A 10,620-nucleotide genomic window follows, 5' to 3' on the forward strand; every position below is an offset into this window, starting at 1 on the left:
CAACTCCCGGAGTCTACCCAAACCCATGTCCATCGAGTCGGTTATGCCATCCAACCATCTCATCCTCTGTCGTCCCCTTCTCCTCCCACCCCCAATCCTACCCAGCATTAGGGTCTTTTCCAATGAGTCAACCCTTTGCATGAGGTGGCCAAAGTATTGGAGTTTCAGCTTCAACATCAGACCTTCCAATGAACACCCAGGATTGATCTCTTTTAGGATGGATTGATTGGATCTCCTTGCAGTCCAAGGGACTCTCAAGAGTCTTCTCCAACACCACAGTTCAAAAGCATCAATTCTTCACCACTCAGCTTTCTTCACCGTCCAACTCTCACATCCATACATGACCACTGGAAAAACCATAGCCTTGACTAGACGGACTTTTGTTGGCAAAGTAATGTCTCTGCTTTTAAATATGCTATCTAGGTTGGCCATAACCTTCCTTCCAAGGAGTAAGCCTCTTTTAATTTCATGGCTGCAGTCACCATCAGCAGTGATTCTGGAGCCCAAAAAAGTAAAGTCTGACACTGTTTCCACTGTTTCCCCATCTATTTCCCATGGAGTGATGGGACCAGATGCCATGATCTTAGTTTTCTGAACGTTGAGCTTTAAGCCAACTTTTTCACTCTCCTCCTTCACCTTCATCAAGAGGCTCTTTAGTTCTTCTTCACTTTCTGCCATAAGGGTGGTGTCATCCGCATATCTGAGGTTATTGATATTTCTCCCGGCAATCTTGATTCCAGCTTGTGTTTCTTCCAGCCCAGCGTTTCTCATGATGTACTCTGCATATAAGTTAAATAAGCAGGGTGACAATATACAGCCTTGACTTACTCCTTTTCCTATTTGGAACCAGTCTGTTGTTCCATGTCCAGTTCTGACTGTTGCTTCCTGACCTGCATACAGGTTTCTCAAGAGACAGGTCAGATGGTCTGGTATTCCCATCTCTTTCAGAATTTTCCACAGTTTATTGTGATCCACACAGTTAAAGGCTTTGGCATAGTCAATAAAGCAGAAATAGATGTTTTTCTGGAACTCTCTTGCTTTTTCGATGATCCAGCGGATATTGGCAATTTGATCTCTGGTTCCTCTGCCTTTTCTAAAACCAGCTTGAACATCTGGAAGTTCACGGTTGAGGAAACCTGAATGAAGTCCTTTCTGGGGCAACCCATTTAATTCTCCCTTAATGGTTAGAAGGACTGATGCTGAAGCTGAAGCTCTAAAACTTTGGCCACCTGATGCAAAGAGCTGACTTGTTAGAAAAGACCCTGATGCTGATGCTGGGAAAGATTGAGGGCAGGAGGAGAAGGGGACAACAGAGGATGAGATGGTTGGATGGCATCACTGACTCAATGGACATGAGTTTGAGCAAGCTCCGGGAGATGTTGATGGACAAGGAGGCCTGGGGTTCATGGGGTCACAAAGAGTTGGACACGACTGAGCAACTGAACTGAACTGAGCTGAAGAGAAGTGGGTGACATAGGATGAGATAGTTGGATGGCATCATTGACTCAATTGACATGAGTTTGAGCAAACTCAGGGAGGTGGTGAAGGACAGGAAAGCCTGGTGTGTTGCAGTTCATAGGGTAACAAAGAGTCAGACATGACTTAGCAACTGAACAACAACAGATGGTTAGAATATTGAAACTCCTGCCTCCAAACGAATCTCCAAAATGAACCCATCAATCTTAGAAAGCTGCTCAAGATAGAGACAGACACAGGCAGGATTTAGAGCCCAGGACAGTCAGAATGCAAAACCATGTTATTGTCTGGCCCTATCTTATTGACTCAAGACTGTGATAGGACTTTGTGGCCACAGACAGTCTGTACACAAGTTGATGCTTTTCCAAAATCAATGGGCTCCCCCGTGAGTGGGAGGAACTCAACTCTTGGCTTTTGCTAAGAGCTCTGAGAGATCTCTCTGGTGGTTCAGTTGTTCTTAATGGCTCATTAAGTTTAAATACAATTTACTGATTATCCCCACAGCTCACTGAACAGTCATCTTAAGTCAGAGAGGTTTTTTTTTTCCCAAATGTTGGATTAGATCAGATGTTGGTTGAGGTCATAGGTAGGGTGAGTGTGGGGGAGGCAGCGGAGAAGGGGAGTTGTTTGGCCATATCATATAGGCAGGCATCTTGTTTCAAATAACAGAAAACCCTCCTGTAGTTGTTTGTGGGGGCTGACGAAACACCACACTGAGGGGCTGAAGCAACAGGAATTTATTGTCTTACAGTTCTGGAGGTGTGAATTCAGACAGCAAGGTGTCAGCAGAGCCGGTTTCTTCTGAGGGCTCTGAGCAAAGCCTCTCTTATTGGTCCCTTTGATTTGTAGACAGCAGAGAGAAATATCAACAACTTTAGAGATGCAGATGACGCCACCCTAATGGCAGAAAGCAAGAGGAAGTAAAGAGCCTCTTGATGGAAGTGAAAGAGGAGAGTGAAACGGCTGGCTTAAAACTCAATATTCAAAAAACTAAGATCATGGCATCCAGCCCCATTACTTCATGGCAAATTGTTGTTGTTCAGTCTCTCAGTTGTGTCTAACTCTTTTCGACCCCATGGACTTCAGCATGCCAGGCTTCCCTCTCCTTTACCATCTCCCGGACTTTGCTCAAACTCATGTCTATTAAATCAACGATGCCATCCAACCATCTCATCTTCTGTTGTCCCCTTCTCCTCCTGCCCTTGATCCTTCCCAGCATCAGGGTCTTTCCCAATGAATTGGTTCTTTGCATTAGGTGGCCAAAGTACTGGAGTTTCAGCTTCAGCATCAGTGCTTCCAATGAATAGTCGGGGTTGATTTCCTTTAGGATTGACTGGTTTGATGAAACCATTATCTGTAAACACTCTGTGTATCTGTATCTATTTTCAAATCTTGTTTGAAAATGAGGATCTCAGTTATGCTGGATTCAGGTCCACCTTCATGACCTCATTTTTACTTGATTACTTCTGTAAGGACCCTATCTCCACATTAGGTCACATTCTGAGCTCCTGGAGACCAGGACCACAACATATATTGTTTTCCAGGGGATATAATTCAATCCATAACACCTTCTATAGTGGCTTAAGCAGGATTTGAGTGGATTTACATATAGGCAGTCCCAGAGTAAGCAGTTCAGCACTCATGTGGTGGCTCAGAGCCACAACTAGAATCACAGCCCTTTCTATCTTTCTGCTTTGTCATCTGTTATGCACTTAATGCCTCAGGGTCAAGAAATGGCTGCTCCAGCCCCAGGCATATCATTTGTGGTCCCAACATGAAAAAGCTGGGGTGAAAAGGCAAAGGAGACCATAAAGAGGCATGTTCCTGCTACACCTTGGACTTTTCATTCAGGGTCTACCTCTCACTGGCCAGAACTGTTCATGTGGTTGGGAAATCAAATATTTTAACTGGACATAATGTTACCTTGAATGGAATCTGCATTTTTCTGATAAAGATAAAGGATAAAATTGAGAGCATGCATGCTCAGCTGTGTTCAACTCTCTGTGACCACGTGGACTCCTCTGTCTTCTCCCACCAGGCAAGAATCCTGTCCATGGGACTCTCCAGGCAAGAATACTGAAATGGTTTGCCATTTCCTCCTCCAGGAGATCTTCCCGGCTCAGGGATCGAACCTGAGTCTCCTGCTTGGCAGGCAGATTCTTTACCACTGAGCCACCTGGGAAGCCCACATCTCAGGTTACCAGCTGTGAAATCTATAGCAATTAGGTAGCCACCTTGTGCCAGGAGATGTGCCCACACTCCAGTGGAGATGAAGTCCTTGCTGATCTCACAGTGAGTCATCCAGTTCTAAGAGGAATTCCAGGATGAAGGAAGTCATCAGGGATGACTGAACTGCCCGGGGTTTACTGGGGTTTAGGAATCTCTTCTTGGGCTTTACAGCTGGCACTAGTGGTTAAAAAAAAAAACAAACAAAAAACCATCTGCCAATGCAGGAGACATAAGAGACTCATGTTTGATTCCTGGGTCAGGAAGATCCCCTGGAGGAGGGCATGGCAACTCACTCCAGAATTTTTGCCTGGAGAATTCCATGGACAGAGGAGCCTGGCAGGCTATGGTCCATGGGGTCACAAAGAGTCGGAAGTGACCAAAACAACTTAGCACACACCCAGGAACCTCTTCGAAGGGGTTTACTCTGAAATGAGTCCTGTAGCTCAACAAGGAATCCTCAAAGGTGGTGTGCCAAGAAGAATCAGAAATTTACCAGTGAGTAAAGGCCTTGTGGACCTTATTTCTCACCATTTTAAGAGGGAAAGGGAGCTCTTGATGGGCAGTGCTTAGGGAAGCAGAGATGGAGCATCTCAGAGAAAGTGACTGGACTAAGCAAAAGAAGAAGACATGTTGAGAGTCAGTGTATACGTTGAGGGGTGGGCAAGATGGCAGCATCAGATCCCTGTATTAAGAAGTGCTCAGGGGCTGAATGGTCTTCCCAGGTGGCGCAGTGGTAAAGAATCCTTCTGCCAATGCAAGAGACACAGGAGACATTGGATTTGATCCCTGGATCAGGATGATCCCCTGGAGGAGAGCATGGCAGCCCACTCCAGTATTCTTGCCTGGGAAATCCCATGGACAGAGGAGCCTGGTGGGCTACAGTCTATGGGGGTCGCAAAAAGTCAGACATGACTAAAGCAACTTCGCACGTATGCATGTCAATCCCAATCTCCCAGTTCATCCCACCCCTCCTTCCCTTCTTGGTATCCATACATTTGTTCTCTATGTCTGTGTTTCTATTCCTGTTTTGCAAAGATCATTTGTACCATTTTATAGGTTCCACGTATGTGTTAATATACAACATTTTTTTTTTTTTGACTCTGTATCACAATCTCTAGGTCTGTCCTTGTCTCTGCAAATGACACAGTCTTCTGCAATGACCACATCTTCTTTATCCAGTCATATTTTTCTCATTTAAAAAAGTTTGCCTAATTTGAGAATTTGGAGTTTCTTGTTCCACATTGGAATCCTGCCATGGTTCATTCTTCGTACATCTTTCCTGGCCCCACATCCCTGTTGCCCTGTGTTGTCCCCCTTCCCTTTCTCCATCCTCTCCTTTTTCCGTGGCTTCTCCCAACACTCCTCTTTGACCCTTGTTTTTTCTCTTTTCCTTTCACTCTTCTGGTTGCTTCCCTTCCCTCTTCCTTTGCCCTTCCTGACAGATACCCCCCACTTCCTGCTGTAGCCCTGCCATCCTAACACACCACAGTCACACACACAAACTTTCACAAACTCTTCTTCCCTTTGAGTTCCCTGAGCCCTGCTTTGGACTGAGGAATTGGCTTCTGACTTCAAAGATTTCAGAGCCAGCAGATGTCAATTATTTGACTCCCCTCTAGGGGTTAATCTGGATGCAAGAACTTTGACTTGAGAGGCAAATGTGTAAAGAAAGACAATTTTGTTACTTTCAAGTCTATAGATAACCTACTGGAACATGATCAAGAGGAAAAAGTGAAAATCTCTGTATCAGGAAATCTTGTGAAAGCCTTAACAGAAAGAAAAGATCCATTCTCCTTCCTTAAATATATTTGCTGATGTAAAATGTCTTACTTTCAAAGAGGTCAGTACTTCTTCTGAACTAGAAAGTGACTAAGGAAAATCACATTCTTCTCTATTAAGATAAAACTGCATTTTGAAAGTTAAGTAAAAAAAAAAATTTCCAGGTCCCAATGGACAGCTTCATCCAACAGTCAACAAAAAATATTGGGGTTGGGATGAACTGGGAGATTGGGATTGACATATATATAAACTATTTGATGTGTATGTGTGTGTTAAGTCACTGAGTCGTGTCTGATTCTTTGTGATCCTATTGACTGTAGCCCGCCAGGCTCTTCTGTCCGTGGGATTCTCCAAGCAAGAATACTGGAGTGAGTTGCCATGCCCTCCTCCAGGAGATCTTCCTAACCCAGGGGTCAAACCCCCATCTCCTTCCTCCGTGCCGGGTCTCTTACATCTCCTGCATCGGCAGGCAGGTTCTTTACCACTAGTGCCCCCTAAGTGTGTTAGTCGCTCAGTCGTGCCCGACTCTTTGTGACCCCATGGACTGTAGCCCACCAGGCTCCTCTGTCCATGGGATTTTCCAGACAAGAATATTGGAGTGGGTCGCCATTTCTTTCTCCTTGCCCCCTGTGAAGCCCATATACTATTAATACTATGTATAAAACAGGTAACTAATGAGAACCTGCTGTATAGTACAGGGAACTCTACCCAAAGCTCTGTGGTGACCTAAATGAGATGGTAACCCAAAAAAGAGGGGATGTATGTAAATGTACAGCTGGTTCACTTTACTGTACAGCAGAAATTAACAGAACATTGTAAAGCAGCTATACGCCAATAGAAACTAATTTTAAAAAAAGAAGGCAATGACAAATATTTGCACTTCTGCTTCATTAAAAAAGCCAAATGTTGGAATTAAACTGATAAATACTCTACAAACACAAAACGGGCCACAACATCTACAAACGAGGTATGTTTTATTTAAGTTGAATACAATTTTGTCATTAGGTATTAAATCAAACACTAATTGGATATTTCCCAAGTAATATGCCCTCAGAACTTGACAGGAGAGGAGAGTTAGCCCCTGGGGTGGGAGTGGGACAAAGTTGATGGGCTTTCATAGACTGCCAGGCTGGAGAGAACCTCACAGATCCCTTGAGACCAAAACCCTTAGGGCAAAGTTTCTCAACCTCCCCACCACTGACATTTTAGTGCAGGTAATCTTTGTTGAGGGAGCAGTCCTGTGCTTCTTAGATGTTTACTGGAGTGCTTGACCTCTGCCCTTCACCACCTCTACCACCAGCATCCCTCCACCCTCGTGTGACAATCAAGCATGTCTTCAGGGCTTCCCTGGTGGCTCAGTGGTAAAGAATCTGCCCACCAATGAAGGAGACTCGGGTTCAATCCCTGGTCTGGGAAGATCCCACATGCCACAGAGCAACTAAGCCCATGCATCACGACTGCTGAGCCTGTGTTCTAGAGCTGGGGAACCACAACTACTGAGTCCATTTGCTGCAGCTACTGAAGCCTAAGCACCCTAGAGCGTGTGCTCTGCAACAAGAGAAGCCTCCGCAATGAGAAACCCAGGCACCACAACTAGAGAAGCCTGTGCAGCAATGAAGACCCAGCACGGCCAAAAATAAATAAAATTGTAAAAAAAAAAGAATGTCTTCAGGTTATTACCAAATATTCCTTGGCAGGAGTGTCAAATTGCCTCTGCTTGAGAATTTGCCCTATGTTATAGACAAGCAGGGGGATCCAGAGACCTCCCGGGGATTTCCACTATGGAAAAGAAAGAATATTCTTGGCTGGATCCTCCAAATGAAGAATCTACCCAGGAAAAGTGCAGTGGGCAGCGAAGGAGGAGTCTTTCCCGAGGCCAACAAACTGGACTGTTAGGGCGTCAGAGAATCAGTGGAGGACCCTAAAGGAGGGGGGCATTGAAAGGGAGGCAGGGACCATGTCTTTAACCCCTTGAGTGTCCCCTTCCTCCGTGCCGAGTCTTTGAGCTCACAGGAGAGGGCAGTGTTCTCCAATAGGCAAAACTAACTCAGGACCCCTGGACAGTTCCATGGGGACCCTTGGAGACAAGATAGAATCTGAACTAGCAGAGCCTGTTCCCGAGATGGAGGAGAAAGAAACTCCCCAGGCGGCGACCTCGGCTGGAGTAGCTGGTTACTATTAGTGGCTTCTGCTGCTTGGCTCGCTGCCAAGAGATAAGAGAAGGCAAAGAAAGAAACATGTCCAGTCCTGTAAGAGCAGTTGGGTGAGCACAGACAGCAGCTGCACAGGCTGGAAAAACAGCTGGACAGGCTACAAAAAACAGGAGCCTTGGCAGAAGGACAAGGAACCCCCTGCTCCTAAGATGAGACTGAGGATAAAAAGACCTTCAACCTAGAAAGAGAAATCAACCAAGTGGTGGGATGTTTTGGCCTCTTTTTCCAAGGCTCTGCAGCAGGGACCTTTGAATTGGCCATACATCCCCCCTCCCACTCCGGGTGGCCCAGCAGGACCGGCCCCAGGAGCAGGTGTTCTGGGAAGAGTCTCAGAATAGCTGACCTTAGAGAGACACCCAAGCCCAAGAGAAGAGGGTGGAAGCAGGCCCTAATCAGGAAAGGGGAATTCAGCACCCTAGCAGGAGCCTCACTGTTAACGTGGGAGAGATTTCTGTGGGTAATGGGTGGATGGAAGAGGTTCTAGGAACGTCAGCTGTTGAGTGTAGGGGGTTGACCTTTGACCCAGGGAACCAGTTCTTCGAAATGTGAAGAAACCAGAGCAGCTGCCAGGCTGTGAGGAAATCTCATGGGCAGGAGATAGGAGTTTACATCTCTTCTTCTAAGGAACATCATCATCCCCTTTCTTCCCATCATCCCCCACCAGAGCAGAGAGAAAATGCGTATCCCGAGATCCTCGAAAGGAATTGAGGAGAGCCCGTGATTCAGGAAGACATGCATATTCAGAGGCTATTTGGCCTGAAGGGGACTGTTTTTTTGTATTAAAATCCCTCACCCATACCTCCAGGGGGGGAAAATTCATTACCATTCTAATCTCTGACTGTTGCCCAACATGCTGAGAAGGGGCCCTCCCTGACTCTTGTTTTCCAAAGGGATTGTGCTAAAAGGGACCAAGACGCTCCTGGGAGGAAACTCCCCCGGGCATGAAGTCTGGGCAGAGAGGCTGTGTGAGTCATCCTGTCCTCAAGGTCCAGCACCAGGCCTGGCAGAGAGAAGGCATCAGCATATGTCTGTAGATTGATCAGAAGAATTAGATAATGAATGAGAAGAGGTGAATGCCTCTTGGCTGGGCTGCATCCATGTACTCTCTGCTGGCCTCCAGCGGCTGTGGGTTCCTCTCTTACAGGGCAACCCGAGGCCAGGCGGGAGGCTGACTGCCACTAGCTCCAATTCTGATCCTTCTCTGGACACCGAGGCAAAGATAGACCTAGGGTGTCCTGTGTGCTTGGTTGCTCAGTTGTGTCTGACTCTGGGGAGGAGCATACAGGTGAATGCCAGGACCAGAGGCGTGTGGGTGTTGGGCTCAGTCTGTCATTGGAAAAGTCAGGGGACAGGGTGCTGAGCAGGAGCAAAGCGGGAGTCTCTTCACTTGGGCATTGGCTGTATGACATCACCCCTTCTGGGTTCTGTTCTCAGGGGTCTTCCTTGGACTGCCCCTCTGGGAATTCCCGGGAGCTCTATGGACTGATGGCATTTCTATTGGCTTTGGGCCTTGAATCAGCCATATTCAAGGCTTCTGTTTTTATTTGGGATGGCTTGATCAGTTTTGAGATGTGATGTCTAGAACAAAACAAGCAGACTTGTTTCCAAGGTGGGGGGAAAGTGAAAGTGTTAGTTGTTCAGTTGAGTCCTACTCTTAGCGACCACCACGGATTATAGCCCACCAGGCTTCTCTTAATTCTCCAGGCAAGAATACTGGAATGTGTTGCCATTCCCTTCTCTAGCGGATCTTCCCAGAGATCAAACCTGGGTCTTCCGCATTGCAGGCAGATTCTTTACCATCTGAGCCACCGTGAAAGCCCGAGGTGGGGGTGGGGGAGGAGCATACATTAGGAATTTGGGAGTAACTATATATAAAGTAGATAAACAAGGATTTGCTGTATAGTACAAGGAACAATACTCAATATTTTGGAATAACCTGTATGGGAAAAGAATCTGAAAAAGGATGTAAATATATATGGCATGTGTGCTCAGTCACTTCAGTCGTGTCTGACTCTTTGAGATCCTATGGACCGTAGCCCACCAGGCTCCTCTGTCCAGATGTATGTGACTGAATCTGTATACCTGAAACTAACACACACTGTAAATAAACTATGCTTCAATTAAAAAATATTTTTAAAAAGAGAGACTATGTGTTTGCAAAAAAAACAAACCCCACCTCTCCCCTCATACACACACCCCAAACAAGCTGTCTGTGAAGGACCAGGGGAGAGGGGAGATTGGTGGGTCCTGGGGCATTCGGACTTTCAGAGAACTTAGAGGAAGGGAGAAGGACATGTGTCCTTTTCAGGGAGCTCCAGCCTAGGGGCGTGGGCAAAGGATGCCCAGGTTACAGTTGGCAGATGTGCTAGGATGCTCTGGAGCTTGCAGTATCCACTGTCCGTGACACAGGCCTGGGGAATTGAATCTGTAGGGGCTCAGGGAAGCCATCTTGGATGATACAGGGTTTCTAATGAGAATGGAAGGGGTGGGAGGAGGAAACTGTAGTCCAGTCATCTGCCTGCAGCCGAGTCTGAACTTGTCATGACAGTGCCTCCTGTGTGAGAGAAGAGAGCCGGGAGACACCTGGGTATCCCTGAGGATCAGGCAGGAGCGTCCTGATACCCAGAAGTACAGGGAGGGTCCCTGGTGTTTCTAGGATGGGCAGAGGTTGGAAACCAGAACCCTCTGGTGAGCATTTAGCCAGAGCATCATTTTCTCCCAGTGAAAACTGGCCCCCATCAAAACGATTGCTTCCATCTTCCCTCCTGAAAAAAGGCCTAGGACACAGCATGTGTTTCCTTCCTTCTTTTGGAAAGAAGGCAGTTAGCAAATAACACAATGGATATTACAGAGAAGCTTCCACTGACATCCATGGTTCCAAGCAGATTTCATATCCTGTCTAGTCTACTCATTTCCATACAGT

At 46.5% G+C, this 10,620-nt stretch overlaps 1 non-coding gene across 1 annotated transcript; it reads right to left on the minus strand.

Moving 5' to 3' along the window:
* Positions 1 to 3,587: 3,587 nt before the first annotated feature.
* Positions 3,588 to 3,658, minus strand: TRNAG-GCC (transfer RNA glycine (anticodon GCC)). The gene has a single exon. It is a non-coding gene; the product is annotated as a tRNA-Gly (tRNA).
* Positions 3,659 to 10,620: the final 6,962 nt, after the last annotated feature.

The sequence above is a fragment of the Giraffa tippelskirchi genome, chromosome 12 (genome assembly GCF_054371585.1).
Source record: "Giraffa tippelskirchi isolate mGirTip1 chromosome 12, T2T-mGirTip1v1.2.pri, whole genome shotgun sequence".
Lineage (NCBI taxonomy): Eukaryota > Metazoa > Chordata > Mammalia > Artiodactyla > Giraffidae > Giraffa > Giraffa tippelskirchi.